Source organism: Lissotriton helveticus, assembly GCF_964261635.1.
Source record: "Lissotriton helveticus chromosome 1_1 unlocalized genomic scaffold, aLisHel1.1 SUPER_1_unloc_18, whole genome shotgun sequence".
NCBI classification, from domain to species: Eukaryota; Metazoa; Chordata; class Amphibia; order Caudata; family Salamandridae; genus Lissotriton; species Lissotriton helveticus.
Genome location: NW_027611657.1, coordinates 2,037,123 through 2,059,349, shown reverse-complemented (window position 1 = coordinate 2,059,349; position 22,227 = coordinate 2,037,123). Strand labels below are relative to the sequence as shown.

The following is a 22,227-nucleotide window of genomic DNA, read 5'->3' as shown; positions in this document are numbered from 1 at the left end:
CTGGGTATACAGTTGGGTCTGTAATGGGTAGAGCCCCCTCAGTGTCTGGCTCCCCCCCCCCCCTTCTTCCCCCCCTCCATGGCTTTGAATTGGGGTCTACATATGGGTTTTGTGGATATCCAAAACCCACATCTGCGTCCTGATCTTCATCTGGGTTGTAGTCAGAGCGTGCAGGTGAGTATGGTGCATATGGAGTGTTAGGCATAGCTGGAGAGATAGGTTGGAAAAGAATAGGAGAGGTTGCACAGTCTCTCTTCTTTTTGAGTGGAATTCTAGTAAAGTCTTCAGCAGGCACTGGTCTTTTCTTTTTTGTATAAACAGTCACTTTCCCAGTATTTGGGTCAATATATAGCTTGGACTGATCTTCTGTGGAGGGGTCTGGATGGATGATCTCCTCTTCCACAGTCTTTTGCCTTAGCGCTGTAGTTTTAGGTTAGACCTTTTTCGGTTCGATGCCTTTAATCGGTTCGACCGCTTTTGGTGCCTGGATCGGTTTTTGAGGCTTTCCGACAGGTTTTGTCGGTCCGACGTCTTTTACAGGTTGCACCACTTTTTTCGGACCGATCGGTTTCGTCGGTTCGGCAACTTCTTTTGGCTGTAGAGGTGTCCTCGGAGCCTGCGGCTTTGGCTCGATGCCCTTCTTCGGATCGATGGACTTTGGCTCGACCGCTTTCGGTTGGTCTACCTTAGGTTTCGCTTTCGGTTCGACGACCGCCTTGGGTGTAGCCTTTTTGCCTTCGTCGACAGCCTTTTTGACTTTTTCGGCACTCGAACTCCATTTGGTCGATTCGACGGCCTTTGGCTTTGAAGGTTTATATGGAACCGCATTGGACTGGATTAGATCCTATCTGAGCAATCGGACGTTTCAGATCTCGTCCTCACACGCACAGTCGGACATTTTTCTGTCACCTCATGGCGTGCCCCAGGGCTCAATTTTAAGTCCGTTATTTTTCAACCTATATCTCCGCCCCCTCGCTGATCTAGCAGAGCGGGTAGGTCTTGAACTTATGACCTACGCGGACGACTCACAGATTATTTTTTCCCTTACCAACTCAGAGTCTTCATCCCCTTCAGTCCTGAAACTTGGTCTCCAGGAGGTCTTCAGCTGGATGTCAACTAACCAGCTGAAGCTTAACGGGGAGAAGACGGAGATCCTTCTCGTGGGAAAAAATCGTGATCTGTGGCAGGATAGGCATTGGCCGCCATCTTTGGGCATTTTCCCCAGTCCGGCTACCCAGGTTAGAAACCTTGGGGTGTGTATCGATGATTCTTTGTCGATGAAGCAGCAGGCCAATAAAGTGGCTGGTACTTGTCTCACCATCATTAAATGGCTGCGGAAGATTATCTGGATGCTACCTGTGGACACCCAGAAGACCGTAGTCAATGCGCTAATAACATCTAGGCTTGACTACGGTAACATTCTCTATCTGGGCTCCAATTTAGCCGTAATCAGACGACTACAATTGGTCCAGAACTCCGCAGCCAGGCTGTTGTGTAAGATCCCTAGGACAGCAAGGATCTCGAAGCACCTTAGAGACCTACACTGGTTGAAAGTTGAAAACCGGGTCCGGTTTAAGGCCTTGACCTACATGTTCAAGATTAGGGCAGGAACCGCACCACGGTACCTGCAGAAATTGGTTAGGCCCCATGTTCCTGTACGGAATCTCCGTTCCTTAAATGGAGCAACTTTCGTGGTTCCCAGATTCAAACTGGCCCGAATGGGAGGTAAATCTTTTTCCCATTTGGGACCAGTTCTTTGGAACTCCCTCCCTTTAGCCTTGCGCAAAGAGGAAAACTTCGCCAGTTTCAAGAAAAAAGTTAAAACCTGGCTGTTTAATAAATAATTGTTTAAATAAATGGTTGTTGATCTTTTGACGGCATTTGCTTTCTGTATTTCGTTCTCTTAGCCATGGCGCCGGGAAACCCTTTGTGGGTATCTGTGCGCATTATAAGTGTAAAAAATAAATAAATAAATAAATAAATATGGAACGGTGGCCTTCGGCTCGGTGCCCTTTGGGTTTATCACCTTCGGTTCGACGACGTTCGGTCCGAAGACAGTCGTGTCGATGAGTTTCGGTTTCGATTGAACCGGCCTTGGATTACGGGTCTCAGAAGGCTCTTTTTGTATGTTCTTAGCCCGGCGGTATGGCGGGGCAATAGAAGGAATATGCTACTTACCAGTATACATCTGTTCTTGGCATGAAGGGCTGCTGACATTCATATCTGCAGTACAAAAGGGGGTGGTGATGGACGGAGCATCTGAACCAATCAAACACTCACACCCAGTCAAAAGATCTGGGTTTGACCCATCACCATTCTTTAGCCCACTCTGCCACCCCAGTTCAGACATGGCTATATGCAAATCAGTCTGACACTGTGCCTCATGGGAACAGTCCAGCCAGAACTGCCAAGCTATGCCTTCCCTGGACCAGAAACAAGCTTCAGAGGACCGGTTTCTGGCATTACAGCCATCTTCAGCCCGGCTTGCTTGAATCCAGTGGCAAAGTGAGCAAGGGACTCACGTCTGAGCATACCCTGCCACACTTATGGCGGCCAAAAGCCGTACAAAAGGGGGTGGTGATGGACGGAGCATCTGAACCAATCAAACACTCACACCCAGTCAAAAGATCTGGGTTTGACCCATCACCATTCTTTAGCCCACTCTGCCACCCCAGTTCAGACATGGCTATATGCAAATCAGTCTGACCCTGTGCCTCATGGGAACAGTCCAGCCTGAACTGCCAAGCCATGCCTTCCCTGGACCGGAAACAAGCTTCCGAGGACCGGTTTCTGGCATTACAGCCGTCTTCAGCCCGGCTTGCTTGAATCCAGTGGCAAAGTGAGCAAGGGACTCACGTCTGAGCATACCCTGCCACACTTATGGCGGCCAAAAGTGGTACAAAAGGGGGTGGTGATGGACAGAGCATCTGAACCAATCAAACACTCACACCCAGTCAAAAGATCTGGGTTTGACCCATCACCGTTCTTTAGCCCACTCTGCCACCCCAGTTCAGACATGGCTATATGCAAATCAGTCTGACCCTGTGCCTCATGGGAACAGTCCAGCCCGAACTGCCAAGCCATGCCTTCCCTGGACCGGAAACAAGCTTCCGAGGACCAGTTTCTGGCATTACAGCCGTCTTCAGCCCGGCTTGCTTGAATCCAGTGGCAAAGTGAGCAAGGGACTCATGTCTGAGCATACCCTGCCACACTTATGGCGGCCAAAAGCGGTACAAAAGGGGGTGCTGATGGACGGAGCATCTGAACCAATCAAACACTCACACCCAGTCAAAAGATCTGGGTTTGACCCATCACCGTTCTTTAGCCCACTCTGCCACCCCAGTTCAGACATGGCTATATGCAAATCAGTCTGACCCTGTGCCTCATGGGAACAGTCCAGCCCGAACTGCCAAGCCATGCCTTCCCTGGACCGGAAACAAGTTTCCGAGGACCGGTTTCTGGCATTACAGCCGTCTTCAGCCCGGCTTGCTTGAATCCAGTGGCAAAGTGAGCAAGGGACTCACGTCTGAGCATACCCTGCCACACTTATGGCGGCCAAAAGTGGTACAAAAGGGGGTGGTGATGGACGGAGCATCTGAACCAATCAAACACTCACACCCAGTCAAAAGATCTGGGTTTGACCCATCACCGTTCTTTAGCCCACTCTGCCACCCCAGTTCAGACATGGCTATATGCAAATCAGTCTGACCCTGTGCCTCATGGGAACAGTCCAGCCCGAACTGCCAAGCCATGCCTTCCCTGGACCGGAAAACAGGTTCCGAGGACCGGTTTCTGGCATTACAGCCGTCTTCAGCCCGGCTTGCTTGAATCCAGTGGCAAAGTGAGCAAGGGACTCACGTCTGAGCATACCCTGCCACACTTATGGCGGCCAAAAGCGGTACAAAAGGGGGTGGTGATGGACGGAGCATCTGAACCAATCAAACACTCACACCCAGTCAAAAGATCTGGGTTTGACCCATCACTGTTCTTTAGCCCACTCGGCCACCCCAGTTCAGACATGGCTATATGCAAATCAGTCTGACCCTGTGCCTCATGGGAACAGTCCAGCCCGAACTGCCAAGCCATGCCTTCCCTGGACCGGAAACAAGCTTCCGAGGACCGTTTTCTGGCATTACAGCCGTCTTCAGCCCGGCTTGCTTGAATCCAGTGGCAAAGTGAGCAAGGGACTCACGTCTGAGCATACCCTGCCACACTTATGGTGGCCAAAAGCGGTACAAAACGGGGTGGTGATGGACGGAGCATCTGAACCAATCAAACACTCACACCCAGTCAAAAGATCTGGGTTTGACCCATCACCGTTCTTTAGCCCACTCTGCCACCCCAGTTCAGACATGGCTATATGCAAATCAGTCTGACCCTGTGCCTCATGGGAACAGTCCAGCCCGAACTGCCAAGCCATGCCTTCCCTGGACCGGAAACAAGCTTCCGAGGGCCGGTTTCTGGCATTACAGCCGTCTTCAGCCCGGCTTGCTTGAATCCAGTGGCAAAGTGAGCAAGGGACTCATGTCTGAGCATACCCTGCCACACTTATGGCGGCCAAAAGCAGTACAAAAGGGGGTGGTGATGGACGGAGCATCTGAACCAATCAAACACTCACACCCAGTCAAAAGATCTGCGTTTGACCCATCACTGTTCTTTAGCCCACTCTGCCACCCCAGTTCAGACATGGCTATATGTAAATCAGTCTGGCCCTGTGCCTCATGGGAACAGTCCAGCCCGAACTGCCAAGCCATGCCTTCCCTGGACCGGAAACAAGCTTCCGAGGACCATTTTCTGGCATTACAGGCGTCTTCAGCCCGGCTTGCTTGAATCCAGTGGCAAAGTGAGCAAGGGACTCACGTCTGAGCATACCCTGCCACACTTATGGCGGCCAAAAGCGGTACAAAAGGGGGTGGTGATGGACGGAGCATCTGAACCAATCAAACACTCACACCCAGTCAAAAGATCTGGGTATGACCCATCACCGTTCTTTAGCCCACTCTGCCACCCCAGTTCAGACATGGCTATATGCAAATCAGTCTGACCCTGTGCCTCATGGGAACAGTCCAGCCGAACTGCCAAGCCATGCCTTCCCTGGACCGGAAACAAGCTTCCGAGGACCGGTTTCTGGCATTACAGCCGTCTTCAGCCCGGCTTGCTTGAATCCAGTGGCAAAGTGAGCAAGGGACTCACGTCTGAGCATACCCTGCAACACTTATGGCGGCCAAAAGTGGTACAAAAGGGGGTGGTGATGGACGGAGCATCTGAACCAATCAAACACTCACACCCAGTCAAAAGATTTGGGTTTGACCCATCACCGTTCTTTAGCCACTCTGCCACCCCAGTTCAGACATGGCTATATGCAAATCAGTCTGACCCTGTGCCTCATGGGAACAGTCCAGCCCGAACTGCCAAGCCATGCCTTCCCTGGACCGGAAACAAGCTTCCGAGGACCGGTTTCTGGCATTACAGCCATCTTCAGCCCGGCTTGCTTGAATCCAGTGGCAAAGTGAGCAAGGGACTCACGTCTGAGCATACCCTGCCACACTTATGGCGGCCAAAATCGGTACAAAAGGGGGTGGTGATGGACGGAGCATCTGAACCAATCAAACACTCACACCCAGTCAAAAGATCTGGGTTTGACCCATCACTGTTCTTTAGCCCACTCGGCCACCCCAGTTCAGACATGGCTATATGCAAATCAGTCTGACCCTGTGCCTCATGGGAACAGTCCGGCCCGAACTGCCAAGCCATGCCTTCCCTGGACCGGAAACAAGCTTCTGAGGACCGTTTTCTGGCATTACAGCCGTCTTCAGCCCGGCTTGCTTGAATCCAGTGGCAAAGTGAGCAAGGGACTCACGTCTGAGCATACCCTGCCACACTTATGGCGGCCAAAGGCGGTACAAAAGGGGGTGGTGATGGACAGCGCATCTGAACCAATCAAACACTCACAACCATTCAAAAGATCTGGGTTTGACCCATCACCGTTCGTTAGCCCACTCTTCTACCCCAGTTCAGACATGGCTATATGCAAATCAGTCTGACCCTGTGCCTCATGTCAGCTGCAGCAGTCTGGAAAAGAGTTTTGAGAACATCCTGTCCTACAGCAGCTTGCTCTTTGGAATGTACATCTACACATTAGTGTTTGGTAAATGTATATGTGGTTGACCATGTGGCTGCTCTACAAATTTCGTGTAACGGAATATTTCCAAGGAAAGCCATGGATGCCCCTAGCTTGCATGTGGAATGCGTCCTAGGGGGAACTGTTAAGGTGCGTTTTGCCTTTAAATAACATATCTTGATGCACTTAACGATCCATCTGGCTATACCTGATTTTGAAATAGGGTTGCCTTTGTGTTGTGGTGAGAAAGCAACAAACAACTGTTTTGTCTTTCGAAATGCCTTAGTTCTATCTATATAATATAGCAGAGCTCTCTTGACATCTAGAGTATGCAAGGCCCTTTCAGCTACTGTTTGTGGGTTTTGAAAGAACACTGGCAGTTCTATGGTTTGATTTATATGGAAATGGTGAAAGTCTCTAATCTTATCAACCCTTAGTTGCGCAACCTGTGATTGCATTGCCTCCTGCTCCTCTACAGCAACCACCAGCTGTTCTTCAGCTGGCTCCTGCTCCTTCGGTGCAGCCTCCTCACGGCCCACCGACCACATCTACTTCACCTGTGCTTTCTACGACTTTGCCTAGTGCACCTTCTATTTCTCCTAATGCTCCCTCTGCTATTGCCGATACTTCTGCTTTATCTCACCCTGTTTTTCTGCCCGTTCTTCCGTCAGTTTCTCCTTCCGTTCGACAAAGAATGGCCAACACTGTTACTAATATTCTCTCACCTTTTCTCGGGTCGCCTACTACGACCCCTAACACAGAATGAAGACAGTTGCGGAGTCAACTGCCTGACTATCTCGAGAGAGATTTACTAAATTGTTTAGCGCATAAATGGGTTATGGATACTGTAAAGTATGATGTAGAGTCTGTCATGGAAGTCTTCCGTCAATGGGAAGCACCGACACATATGTTTTTGAACAAATGTGTGTTTTCCTCTGTGAGGATTTGGAAGACAATGATCTGGAATGCAACCCGCAAAAGTTGTGTCGTGTACAGTTCGAGTTTGGAGAGGGCATGATCGTAGGTCCCGATGTCGAGAGAGCGGTTGAGATATTGTTATCATATCGGAGTAAGGGGAGCACTTCTGGATCGCAATCTGAGCATGGTGCATCCGGTAGGAAAAAGGCGCGACAATACCCCATGAGAAAAGTTCCCCCACAATGGAGAGAGGGCGACACAACTGTTAACCCACCTATTCTGCCACACTTTCAGTGTGTGTGGGTACATGTCCCATGGAAGCGAGCTGAAGTTTTAGCCCTTAAACAGACATTACCTGATCCCCGTAAAAATCCTGCAGGGTATTACAAAGAGTTGTCACAGACTGCAGGGTCATGTATCATGAATTTAGCCGATATCGATATGTTATTTGGGAATGTTGTTCCACAGACTTTATGGGGTAGGGTTGGTCATACAGATCATGATCAGGAATTAGGTGACTCATGGGCTAATATTGCTGCTGCAGATGCCCGACAAGTTGGTGGTGCTAAGCCTGAGCCTTTAGTAGCCGAACTTCCTGGTAAAATAGTTGATTACATGAAAACGATAATGCCTGCAATACGTGTAAATTGGGATAAGTTGTCTTCATGTAAGCAGAAGAAAGATGACACGGTGTCAGATTTCTTCACCAGGTTTGAAGAAACGTTTGTCGACCACAGTGGTCAAGATATGACCACAGAAGGTGGTCAGAGACTGTTCGTCGATAAATTCGTGCACAATCTGCTTCCTGAGTTATGTAAAAAGTTAAAGGATTCAGAAAGTTCTTGGGCAGTTTCGTCTTCAGCACAGATATTATCTACTGCACAATATTATGAAAATAGAGACAAAGGCGAGAAAGATAGAGCAGAAAAGAAAACTAAGGAGTTGAAAACAAGGTTTTGTTACAGCAAGCATATCCGCCACGTGGTGGTGGTAATCAGAATAATAGCGGTCAGAATCACTATCAGAATAATTTTCAGCAGCCTCAACAGTATCAGAGGAACTCGCAAAAAGTCGAGTGCACTCAGCCACGTGTCCCTGTAGGCCCCAACCAGTGTTCATACTGCAAGGAAGAGGTTCATTTCAAGTATAATTGCCCTATTCTGTTACAGCGCGCAAATGGTGCTTGTAGCGTAAGAGGTCGTGGTGTTCAACAAGCGCCTAGAGGTAGAGGACGCGGAAACGTCCCCCAGAACGCACCTCCCCTTTCACCACAAAATTCTATGAATAGGTTCGATCAGCAGAATAACGCATCTGACAGGACAGCTCAATACTATGTTGATGAGTACTATACAGAAGATGAGTATTTGGAAGGTAATAATTGCTAGGACAGCCATAGACAAAGAGAGGGAGTTGTTTCAGTCCCAGTAGATCAGAGTGGACCATACGTTGAGGTGATTACATCAGGTGTGTCAGAACCTTTTCTGTTGGATACTGGTGCTACAAAGAGTTCTATTATGCACTCCAAACTCCCTGGCGCACCTTTGTCTGGCGAAATGAATGTTTCTGTAGGTTTTTCTGGCGCCCCAGTTAGAAATCCGATTTCTGACCCTTTGTCTCTTTCTGTTGGTCCTCGTGAATTAGAAGCACCCCTTATCCTGACAACAGGTTGTGGTGAAAACTTGTAGGGATTGGATTTGTTAAAAAGATTGTATGCGACTTTGTACTGTTCCCCTTCAGGAGTACAACTTACTTTAGGTAAGAAAGTGGTTTCTCCAATGTATTTGTCAAGGGATAAACTTCCAGCAGAATTGTCGCTTCTTCCAGATATTCTTTGGGCTGCTGGTCCTAATGATGTGGGTCTTTTAGAAATACCACCATATGTTGTAACATTGAAAGCCAATGTTCAAATGCCACGAATTCCCCAATATAGAATCTCTAGTGAAGGTGAAAAAGCTTTGCTAGCGATCGTTTACGAGCTAATTGAAAAAGATGTGATTGAAGAGACAAGTGGCAACGTTTGCAATAGTCCTGTTCTGCCTGTTTTAAAACGAACTGATCCCTCTCAGCCACCTGTGTACAGATTTGTGATTGATCTCAGAGAGGTGAATAAAATAGTTGTGCCACAATTCCCAGTTGTCCCCGACATTACTACACTATTGACTATGATTCCAGCTTCAGCTACCTGGTTCTCGGTGATTGACTTGAAGAATGCTTTCTTCAGCATCCCGATTGCTGAGGAGAGTAGGGATATTTTTGCATTCAGTTTAGGAGGACGCAGCTTCCGCTTCAAACGCGCTCCCCAGGGCTACTGTGAAAGTCCATCAATATATAGTCAAGCTCTAAAAACACAGCTTGATACGATTGTTTTACCGGAAGGTGCTACTCTTGTACAGTACGTTGATGATCTGCTCATTGCTACAGATACTGAGGAAATATGTAAGAAAGCCACATTGTCATTGTTGCGTCATTTGTGTGATTTGCATCACAAGGTGTCACTTTCCAAATTACAATATTGTCGACAAGAAGTGACCTACTTAGGTCACCTCTTATCGAAGGAGGGAAGGAAACTGACCCCAGAAAGAATACAGGCAATAGCGAAATTGAGTGTGCCAAGAACACAGAAGTGCGTGCTTTCTTGGGCATTACATCATACTGTAGACAGTGGATTCCAAATTTTTCGTTATTAGCCAAACCTTTGGTGGCATTAATGTGTAAAGACACACCCAATCCCGTTCCTTAGTCTCAAGAGTATCAGAAATGTTTTTCTGAATTGCGCACAGCATTATGTTCGGCTCCTGTGTTAGGTACCCCCAACTACAGTAAGCCTTTTACATTGTATGTCCATGAGAAGGAAGGTTGTGCATTGTCAGTTCTGACTCAGTTATTTGGGGACAAGCAACGTCCATGCGCGTATTTTTCGTCGACTTTGTATCCAGTAGCTAGAGCATTGCCAAGTTGTTTAAGAGCCACAGTGGCAGCGGCTGTTTTTATTCGACAGTCTGCTGGTCTAGTAATGAATAATACACTAGTCGTGATGGTCCCACATGCAGTAGACACGTTGTTAAATAGAACCAAGACACAGCACTTAACTAGTGCTCGATTGTCAGGTTACGAATTAACATTGTTAGCGAGTCATGTGCACATAAAAAGGTGCAACACTTTAAACCTAGCTACATTGTTGCCAATTGTAGAGGAATCAGATGCTTCAGAACAGCATGATTCTTTTCTTAGAACAGAAGAAGAGACGAAAGGGAGAGTAGATCTCTACGATACTCCTCTTGCTGAATGTGATGGTACATTATGGGTGGATGGTTCATGCTTCAAGCTCCCGAATGGTGACACGACTGCAGCATATGCTGTCACGACTTTGCATACAATTGTTGAAGCTGCACGTGTCCCACATAATTCAGCTCAGGCAGTAGAATTGATTGCACTCACAAGAGCATGTGTGTTGTCCAAAGGAATGAGAGTGACTGTCTATACCGACAGTCAGTATGCATTTGGTGTGGCTCACAGTTTTGGATGATTGTGGAAAGAACGTGGGTTCTTGACTTCGCATGGAGCTAAGATTCAGCATGGTCAGTTGGTGAATGAGCTTCTTGAATCACTGACCTTGCCTCTGCAAATGGCGATTGTGAAATGTAGTGCTCACAAAAAGGTGACTGATGATGTTGGTCGTGGAAATGCATTTGCAGACGAAATCGCGAAAGAAACTGCAAGGAATGTGATGAGCCGAATGTATGTTGCAGGCCCTGCAAGATGGGTTGGTGATGTTGGAATGTGTGAAGATACGATAGAGAGTGTGAAGTCCATTCAAGCTGAGGCCACAGAGAAAGAGTTGAGCACGTGGAGAGAAAGTACAGGTAGAATGGATGCAAATGGTTGCTGGATTGAATTGTCAGAGCATCAGAGATGGTTGTTACCTGATGCATATGTGCCTGCAGTGGTTACAATGGCTCAGGGAATGGCTCATATCGGCGTGAAAGGGATTTGCAAGTTGTTGGCCCCAGTATGGCAAAATTCAGGAATTTCCAAGTGTGCATAGAATATGGTCATGAATTGCATGGTGTGTCTGAAACACAATCCTGGTAGGGGAACCCCAACTCCAGCTGGTCATTTTGCACCTCCTAGGTATCTGTTCGAGGTTTTGCAGCTAGATTTCATCCACATGGAGAGGTGCAACAATTTAAAATACGTACTCGTTGTTGTTTGTGCCTTCTCAAGATGGGTAGAAGCATATCCCTTAAAAGACAATACTGCCTTGTCCACAGCGAAAGCCCTTGTGAAAGAGTTCTTCCCCAGATTTGGAATGCCTAGAATGGTCTGGAGTGATAATGGAAGTGAATTTGTGGGTCGAGTGATGAAGAGAGTATGTGAAGGACTAGGTATCCAGCAGAAGTTCCACGCTGCAAATCACCCCCAATCAGCTGGATTAGTAGAATGCTACAACGGCACTTTAAAACTTAAATTGGCCAAAATTCAAGCGAGCACAGGTCTTAAATGGCCTGATGCTCTACCCCTAGCACTCCTGTCCACCAGAATTACTGTGCATTCCCGAGTGAAACTTAGCCCCTATGAAATTGTTTTTGGCCGCCCGGCCAACATATGGGGAGTGCCACGACCCACCAAATTCAGCGAGATTGAACACCCTGTTTTGCTTGACTACCTGTACGAATTGACGGCTAAATTGTGTGTTTTGCATCAACAGGTTCACGACACCCTGCCTCCGGTCTCTGAGACTCCAGGACATCGGATCGACCCTGGATCCTGGGTGTTGGTCAAGAACTTCCAGAGAACAAAGAACGACCAACCCAGGTGGACCGGACCGCACCTCGTCCTTCTTTCCACAAGATCAGCCGTTCGAGTGGAGGGGAAGGCCAACTGGATCCACGGGGTCCATTGTAAAAGAATACCTTTACCTCTGCCTTATGACCAGTGGGTCCAGAAGGGTGTCGCTGACTCAGAAACTAAAACCGTGCCACGTCACCTACCTTTCAGTGATGCACGTGTAAAAGGAACACTAACTGAACAAGAGAGAGACAATATTTTGCAACCAGCAGTATCACCGTCAGTTCGATTGAACACTACAGAGCCTGAACTCTTGTTTCAGGATCAAACAGTACCTGGAAGAAAACGTTACAATTTAAGACCGAGACCTATGGACAAATAAATATATTTCTTTTTTTCCTCCAAGTACTATTTTTTTTAAGTGCAGCTCTCCCATCTGAGAAAACTTGCTTATTTTTGTTTTTCGAACCGCCATCCGGGTTCCGCTGCTAGGGCCGCGATTGCTTAAAGTCTTTGGGGTGCAGCTGACGACGTTAGGTAGGCAGTTCTGGTTGGTCTAAGGGAGTTGCCCTGGACTGACAGAAGCATTTCTTAGTAGAATCAATCTCCCGTCGCGGGCAGCACTTTAGAGAGGATGGAGTTTTCCGAGATGGAGAGACCTGCCAAGGAAATGAACTTTAAACACAGGATCTGTCAAATAATGACAAGGAAAAGTTTTTTGATATTGTGCATTTTTATGTTATTCAGTATGATGATATTTTTAATAAGTTATGTCTTGTTCTCTTCTCGAGTAACATTTGCACCCACTTCATCGCCTATACCTCCCCCTTCTACTGTTTCCTCACATTCTTTCCAACCCCTTCCTGAACACGAATCCGCTAGGAGATTAGAGTTTATCAATAACTCCTTTGTTCAGCTCTTGCACCAACACCAACTTGTAATGAACACAACTAACTGTTGGGTGTGCGGTCTTATGCCTCACACAACTGATAAAGGTATCCCGTACCTGGTTCTGCCCTTCAGCCACAATGGTTCTGTGTGGGCATACAGAACAATGTTCATATATGCACGTGAAGTCTACCCCCTACGCTCTATAAAAGACAATCCTAAGAATAGTGCTCTAGTCAAGGGTATAGTTGACATGATTAAGGATGGTATTTCTTATGCAACTACCCCCGAAGATGAGATACGTGCCTATATAGGATGGAACGTGACCGGATATGGAGCTATTCTGAGTGAGAAACAGCAAGCTAAGATATCTTCCCCGATTTGGATTGTACCCCATCAGGGTCACCTGTGTCTGCAAGGGACTGGCAAGAATCCCAGAGCTCAGTTAGGGAAGAGTGTCTGTACTGAAACGTATGTTTTTGGGTCTCAGACTTCCCCTGCGTTTTTGGCAGCTAAGGGTACCTATTTCATCTGCCATGATAGAGCCTATACATGGTTGCCCCCTGACTTTTTGGGCTCATGTTTTGTTTCGTTCCTGTTGCCTCCCACCTACACAGCAGCGGCAGATTACCACAAGACAAGGATAGTTAGAGGTGTCTTGAGTAAAGAAGACACTGCGGGACAAGAATTTGGGGACTTCGCAAAGGGTTTTCTGACGTTCTGGGGATCCATGGCTAACAGCAGGAACATAAGGCAATTGACAAGGGTAGTTGAGTCCACCGTAATAGAAACTGCTGGTGCCCTTAGTAACCTGACTGCTGAGCTCCAGTCGGAACAGGGTCGCATTAGATGTCATACTTGCAGACCGAGGTGGGGTATGCAGATTGATCCAATCGAGTTGCTGTGTTTTCATCCCAGATAACGCTCCAACAGTGTACCAGGCCATCTCCAAACTGCATAAGATTTCCGAATCTATTCATGTGGATAAAGGAGATTGGTCGTTAATGGGATGGTTCTGGGAACTGATATCCGCCTGGGGATGGAAAATTCTGATGGTCATTGGGATGGTCTTAGCCATTCTTTTCCTGTTCTGTCTGTGCGTACAGTGTGCTCCTGCAATATGTGGCCTCTGTGTTACATCATGTGTAAGGAAGCCTGTATCTAGAGATGAACTAAGTATTAAAATGATGTTACAGCATCATCTCAATGACTTTAGGAATATAGATCTGGACTCAGATTAGCATGAGGATAGATTAATTGCCTATGTAAGGGCAAAAGGAGGGTCTGTGGTTCTGAAAATCCTGGACTCATATAATAATTCTGGACTCGAGAATTAAACTTCGTCGAAACATGACGAATTTGGTATCAAAAGACTGAGAATGACGAGTACACCATGTACAAGCATTTTCAGCATATTCGAGTGACGATTTCACCTCGAAATCGTCATTATCGTTCAGAACCCTCGGCTTCCATTTTATGTATGGCAGCCATTTTGTGAGTTGCCCTTTACATAGGCTTATAATCCAGCTGAATTCGATTCCAAAAGGACACGTACACCTTAATCGACTTTCCTATGACCTGTGCAAGTTGGAACCATTGCCCCAGGCCGCACCTGTTAGGTCAGTTCCTCTCCCAGTGGCCGAATGAGATAGCATCAAGGCACAACAGGCTATAAACCCATTTCATCGCACACACCCTGCCGAATCTTGCTCACACCTGTCCCTGCTCTTTTCTCTCACTTGCTTTATGATGGGGAGGTGCTCGTTTTTATTGGGGGTCCACCGATATCTGATGAAATGTTGGGCCTTGCCGGGTGATTTGTTGTGGGCTGGACTAAGTGAAATATGGACATGTCATCATGACTCTGCTTTTCCTTTGTAACAAAGAAATGTGAATAGTATACTGTAAATTCGAAGAATGTTTGCCTGAAGCTTAAAATTCTGTATAAAAAGAGAAGCCTGATTTTGTGAATTTGAGCAGTCTCGTGAGAATATACTTCCCGTGTGTTGTACTTCTAGGACACTTGTTACCTTGGTTGCAGCCAATAAAATCGATCCTTGACTTCACCTAGAAGACTCTGAGTTTCTGTGGTCTGAATCAGGAAAGGACTCGAGGTCTCTGGGTGTACCCTGACACCGCTGGGTTGCCGGTTCTGTACCGGTTCTTAAAAACCCAGTACCTCACAACCCTAGTCAACTCAGCGAAATCGCTAGGAATCACATTAGATGAGAACCTCGACATGCAAGCCCACATTAAATCAATGGCTAAAAGTGCCAGTTTCCACTTGAACTACATAAGAAAACTGAACCATTCATCTCAGAGGCGGATCTTAAACTGGCAGTCCAATCCTTAGTTATCTCAAGGATTGAATATGGATGCACCACTTTAGCCGGTCTACCAAAAACGTCCATAGCACCACTAAAAGCATGTCTCAACGCAGCGGCAAGACTTATCACTGGATCGAGGAAATTCGACCATATCTCTCCTCACCTGAAAGCATTAAACTGGCTACCCTATGAAGCCAGAATTCAAATAAAAATAGCGTGTATCACCCTTAAAGCGCTCCACTACAACACACCAAGATACCTAGCCGGGAAAATTGAACTATCAGGAGGAAACAGACCAGCCAGGAGTGCCATGGAGCTGCTGTTGCGGCCAGCCATTTTCCGGAAAAAACTTACGACCGAGCGTTCTCGGGAGCAGCCCCCAGAATCTGGAATTCACTCCCTCCAAACATTAGAAAGATTCAAAATACAGCACCATTTAAGAGGGAAGTGAAAAGCATCTTGATGAGTAAATACCTCACATAGTGAAGACTGATGAGCACAGATAGGATCTATTGTTGCCCTGATACAGAGCATCTACGTCGCTAGAAGGGAAAGACGCCGACCTGAACAAAGATTAATACTGTACGATGACTCAGGACAGGAGTCACTCCATGGGACCTAGTTGTATCCTTACTGCTACCTCATGCTAATATGAATACTTACATTTATATACTCACCGCCCGAATGCCTTATAATTACCTACCTCATATTTGTTTGCTTTTAAATCGTCTTCTATTTATGCTAACCTTTAACCTATCTCATAATGTAAACGCTCATGTTATGTATATATATATATATATATATAGCTACAACCGGTTACGGTGCAAAGAAACCTCCCAAGCACTTTCTCCAGTGCACAGACACGAAATAACGTTCCAAGTCCAGTCTTCAAATAATCGTTGTTTATTCAATCATAAAGTGCAGGGGTGCAAATCAGAGAACGTCGAACAGACGCGTTTCGGGCGTGGTCGCCCTTGCTCACTGTATTGCTATATATATATATATACTCTCCTCCTAAAGCCACCATATAATTACCTACCTCATATCTGTTTGCTCTTAAATTGTTACTATATATGTTAATCTTTAACCTACCACTCATTGTAAAGCGCTCTGATACCCACGGGTCTTGTTCGCGCTATACAAAACACTATAATAAATAAATAAATAAATAAATAAATACGCCCTCAGGGATCACCAGTCCATCTGCCAGGATCAAGACTCAGATCTTTCAACCTTCTCTGTTACCGTTTTTGGAACGGCCTGTCTCTGGGATTCGTGGAAGCTCCACACCCAGTGAGCTCAGAGTTGCCTTGTAAAACCATCTCATGAGAGTGGAAGAAAAGAACATTAAGTGACACGGACTGCACAGACGTGTAAATAACTCTACCATTATCATTCCATGAACCATTGTCCTACTGCTGTTGTTTCGAGATGGATGTTTTGTCGTCTATCACAGCAGCTTCTTTATTTAAAATCTTACTCACTACTGACCTATGTACTGTTTCTGACCCTACGATATCTCTGGCAGGCATGTTGTGCTGTCTGTTGCTACATAAATAGGAAGTAGATTGCTACTGCAGGGAGAGTGCAGTGTCCTTGCAGTCAGATGCACTTGATTTGGATAAAAGGTACCATGTTTGTTAGAAAAGCTGCAACTATCAGAATAATAACACACCAAAAGCAGCGCATATACTGCAATCACAGACCAGGTACTAGAAAAACGTGACACAAACAATGCAATAACACTGGTCAGGCACTAGGTGAATCTGATGCAAACAATGCAATAACACAGGCCAGGCACTTGGATTGAAGCAAATTATGCAATAACAAGGGTAAGGCACTAGGAGAATCTGATGCAAACAATGCTATAACACAGGCCAGGCACTAGGATTGATGCAAACACTGCAATAACACAGGCCAAGAACTATGAGAATCTGAAACAAACAATGCAATAACACAGGCCAGGCACTAGGAGAATCTGAGGCAAACAATGCATTAACACAGAACAGGCACTATGAGAATATGATGCAAACAATGCAATAACACGGGCAAAGCACTATGAGAATCTGACACAAACAAAGCAATAACACGGACCAGGCACATGGATTGACGCAAATAATGCGATAACACAGGCGAGGCACTAGGAGAATCTGATGCAAACAATGCAATAACACAGACAAGGCTTGAGAAGAATCTGATGCAAACAATGCAATAACACTGGTCAGGCACTCGGAGAATCTGATGTAAACAATGCAATAACACAAGCCAAGAAGCAAGAGAATCTGATGCAAATAATGCAATAACAGAGGCAAGGCACGAGGAGAATCTGATGCAGGTGAGCATGTAATACCTGGCGGGATCTAGTGTACTGTGTGGACTAGAGGGTGGGAGGGCAAAGAGTAGCTTCATATGGACTGAAGCTTGGGCAAAATGAGCAATATTTTAAGGAAGTAATACCATATAGTAAATCATGCAGAGTCAGTTTTTTGTTTTTTGGCCCAGGTATGGGATATTACGTACCAAGGTTTGTCAGAGAGATTATAATCTTCCCTTCAAGGGTCATCTGCTTTACAAAGAATTTCAATACAGGGAGTGACTCTAAAAAGCAGCGACGGGACATGCAGTGAGAGGAGAGAATGCAGAGCATCACTAACGTTATGGAACAGCGCACAACTTTAGAGGCTACTTAGATACAAGGGAGACACCTGAAATGGGCTCTGCACCTCACACGTACGCAGTACACAAAAGCGCCTTTACACACAGACCAATCATCCTAGGAGGGGCCGAGGGAAGACATAACATCTAATCCCGGCTTTACCACTTTACCTAAAGATGCTGGAAATAAACACCAAATGTTACTTCTCGACAGGGCCACTATACAGGTCCTTATCCTGGTATTGTAGTCCCTCGGCCTCTCCCTCACGATCTCCACCACCCCACGTGTGGTTTACTGCACTCGGAAACTGTGCAACCAGGAGACTACGTGTTTAACCCTGAGCTACCAATTTGTAAAATAGTGAGCTTAAGGAATCACTAAGTAAATTTATGCCTCTCCCCCCATTTATGTCCAAGATCGGAGGTATTTACAGCCATCCTAAAGTTGTAAGTAAAATTGTGCTTTTAAAAATGGGCCCAGACTGTGGTGATGCGTCTTTAACTAAAGATTCCTTCCAGCGGCTCCTGGAATGTTGTTGTTGATGCATTGCCAGGAGTGTTCCCGGCAGTTACGTTCCTGGTGCAGTTGGGTGAGTGGTGAATAAATCTTACCCTTAGCATACCGATGACACGAGGGTTTGATTACCACATAGACATTGCCTCTGGTGGGGGGGTGGGGTACACAGCGCCCACTCTCATCGACTATTCACCAGAATGTAACGTGGCCAAGTAATAACCTTTGGAAAAAGTAGTCCTATGTTCATCAGACTTAAACTGTTTAGTACTAGGCAAATCCTACTCTTTCTGTGCCTCTGTCCCCTTATCTGACAATGTTTGCACCTCGAAGGAGGCTGGATGGAAGAAATAAACATGAAAGGCACATTCCCAACTCAAACCACCAGCATGGATTTCATTCACTCGTTCAGAGCCGCTTAACTGCAGGTCTCCGCACTGCATATCAGCATCTCTAAAGGCAAACACTGTCGAAGCAAAAGGAGGGGCAGAGCCCTATGATCCTCTAGAGCCTAGGCCGCTCACTAGAAAACGACGACGAAGGACAGGACTCTAACAGGATAAACCGATACAACTCAAATATGAGGTCAATGTATTATTTATCGCCTTAATGGTGCAAAAGTCACTCTGGAATGAAATCAATACTATTCGAATAATCAATGTTCGATTTATAATAGAGGCATTGCTGTGCTGCAATAAAAGAAATCAGCGGCAATAATAGCTATTCTCACAACAAAGTGTACGTATTTCAAGTTTGGTTTGCATATTTTACAAGAAGGGGATAAAGCGACAACTGATAGACAACATTATAAAGCTTACCGACTTGTCTTATAAAGGTTACTGGTACTTTTAGAACAACACAAAGGTTAAGGAAAAGCAGAAATATCAAGGTAGACAGTGTATCCGCAATGGCGGACAATAATCCCTTATTAATAGTGACCACATAACCACCGTCTCCAGGTAGGAGAGCCAAATTACAAAAGACCTGCTAATACGGTGAACGACTACCGTGCATCAAACTGTGACTATGACATTGGTCTATCAAAACATTTTAATTCTGCGTTTGTTCTTCTCGTTAGATGTTGATCCTGGAAGATTTAGGCTGATGGATTTCGTGCTTGTGCTTTATGCACGCTTCAGGAATTTGCGGAACGAATGTCACCCAAACATCGCACCATGTTGAGGAGGCCATTGGGGTGAGAGTTGGTCGCTTAAAATGGAGCGCCACAATAAATGAACTGTTCGAAGAAGCAATGGGGTTACCAGCTTCTCAAAAGGGCATGTCCTCTGTTTAGATAGCTGGCCAGAGGGCCAGAGACCTGGGTGGGGCCATCAATGTAAGCAATGGCCCGGAGCTGTAATGGCTAACTTGTAACTTCTGGGTCAGTTTGCTTGTTTGGTGGTGGCAAATAATCGTAGTATGCTGATATAATTCTTTTGAAGATTACCGTGAGGGTGTTATCCGTACTTCTTTAATGCAGTAACACTAGCTACAGTATGATTGCGGTTACTAAAAATTTAAAATCTGATAGCACAGTAAGAATTTACGCGTTTTTACTTTTTGCAAATTATGCTTGCCTGATCTTATACTCTGTACAGCCCATCCTATAATTTGTGTAGCCTATTTTATATTTTGGTGAATCCTTTCTTTAAACTATTGTCTTTCCTATTCCAAGTGCTGTCTCTCACGGGCAGACGTGACAGCACTGTAAAAATATACAAGTCACTATTCCCTAGTGCACCAACCAGGATTCAAATTAGCGACCTTCCAGTTTGAGACGCAGACATCAGAAATTATAACACTAAGCCCAGTGCCCCAGGCGATCTGAATGGCGTCTGAGTTGAGCCCATTTATGTAAACGCAGGCCATAGGCTGTGTGTCCAGCAGCTTCATACATGATCTCAAACTCCTTGACATACCAAGCCGCCTACACATCTCGATCATAAAAGGCTACTCCAGGGAGTCAAACGCCTTATCGGCATCAGCTGACTTCATGTTTGGGTTTACCTGATGCAGCACTGCGAATACTGCGAATACCGTCCGGAGATGAACCACTGTGGATTTATGTGGGACAAATCCCAACTGTACAGGGGAGACTATTTTCTCTAGTAGGAGGGATCGCCGAGTCGCATCACATCAGGCAGGAATTTCTTATCACTGTGACGCAGTGGCAGAGGGAAATAAGATGTACACTTACAGGGTCTTTTCCAGGCTTAGGGGGCACTGATATGACAGCATCACTTATAGACGCCAGTGACACACTGCCCTTCAATCCCTCGGCATAGACCTCCTGGATAAGCCGCACCTCCACTGCACCCCCGGCCCAGGACAGGCCTCAACTCCTCTGCACCCCCTGCACAGGTCTCACCTCCTCAGCACAGTACAGGCCTCACCTCTTCTGCACCCCCTGGACAGGTGTCAGGGTGCAGGAAAAAGGAATCAAAGCTCTTCTTTGTCTTGCAGTATCTGCCATTGAACCGGCATTGCAAAGATCACCTGCTCGCAAAAGGTCGCGGGTCATTATAGCTCGGAACCGGGCATTCTCCCCTGTACTACCAACAGGGAGGACCACGGTGGAAGTTGCCGGTCTAGTCCTGAGTTCCTGGACACGGGCGTGAGGTCTAGACCTGCTGTGAAGTGCGCCGGTTGATTTTAGAACCAAATGCACTTCACCAACGGATTTTCAGAGATTAGTCACGTTCTTTCTGTTGTCTAGTTAGATATAAATAGTGCAATTTTGTGCCAGGCTTAGGCACAGGTTAGAGCTCTTCGGTGCGTCGGTTAGTTAGTTTGGTAATTTAGAACTAGAGAGAAATACCAATTTAAAGTAAATAGGAAAAAAGAAATATAAAGAGAAGAATTAATACTTACCCATTGAATACTTCAGTTCCTGATTTCTTTGTTGCTTGGTTGACGCCGGAGGCTCCAGAAGGTTTCTAAGGGAGAAGTAAGAAGAATTCAGAAGATAAGAAAGTAAGGCAGAGAGTGAATGAACGAATGAGTGAAAAAGAATAAATGAACTCACAGAGTTAAAGGGTGCTAAAATGTTGTTTATAATGCAGGTTACCAAATAATAAAATAATTATATTGAAGAATAGATGAGGAGCAAAAGCCATAGGCACTCTGGGTAAGGAAATAGAAAGAGAGTAAGAAAGTGGAGAAGGAATTGAAGGAAATTAGTAATAGTGTGCTTTTCTTTTACAGCTATTTCCACTCATACTTGAAGATAGAGTAAGAAAGGAATAAAACAGAGTACGGCAGAAAGGAAGAGTAGAGTGGAAGAGCCAGAAGGTCAGGCAGTCTCTTCTCTGTCCCATTCCCCTTTCCCCCGGCTGGGTTCGCACATCCACTAGTTACCTCTTCAGTTGGTGGCTGTGGGAAAACCAGTGGTGGAATTCGATAAATCTCATCATTCTGCTCCTGGGAGTGTCGGCACTGTCAGTAAAACCCAACCCTTGACAACAGGCCTCACCTCCTCTACACCCCCTGGACAGGCTTCACCTCCTCTGCACTTCTTTGGACAGGACGCATCTCCTCTGCACCCCCTTGGACAGGACTCACCTCCTCTGCACCCCTAGACAGGCCTCACCTGCTCTGCACTTCTGGACAGGCCTCGCTTCTGCTGCACCCCTGGACAGGCCTCTCCTCCTCTGCACACGTAGACAGGCCTTACCTCCTCTGCCCCTCCTCTTGACAGGCCTCTCGGTGAAGGATTCTCTTTAAGGACAGAGAAGCCCAGAGTTCATTCCACCCCATACAGCGCCTCTGACTCTGCCCCGAGCTTTGTGGCGCTATGCACAGGCCCCAAAGAGAGACACTGCTCCTCTGGACAGGCCTCTTCTCCTGTGCACCCCTGGACAGGCCTCACCTCCTCAGGACATGCCTCACCTCCTCTGACCCCTGTACAGGCCTCAACTTCTCTGACCCCTGGACAGGCCTCTCTTCCTCTGCACCCCTGGACAGGCCTCTCCTCCTCTGCCCCCTGGACAGGGCTCTTCTCCTCTCCTCCTCTGGAC

At 46.5% G+C, this 22,227-nt stretch overlaps 1 protein-coding gene across 1 annotated transcript in view; it reads right to left on the bottom strand.

Moving 5' to 3' along the window:
- The window catches only part of LOC144805668 (uncharacterized), a 51,124-nt gene extending 29,951 nt beyond the window's left edge, over positions 1–21,173 (bottom strand). The window contains exon 1 of the mRNA XM_078672180.1: positions 21,083–21,173. The gene's annotated coding sequence lies outside the window, so the exon portion shown is untranslated. The remainder of the gene's footprint in view (positions 1–21,082) is intronic.
- Positions 21,174–22,227: the final 1,054 nt, after the last annotated feature.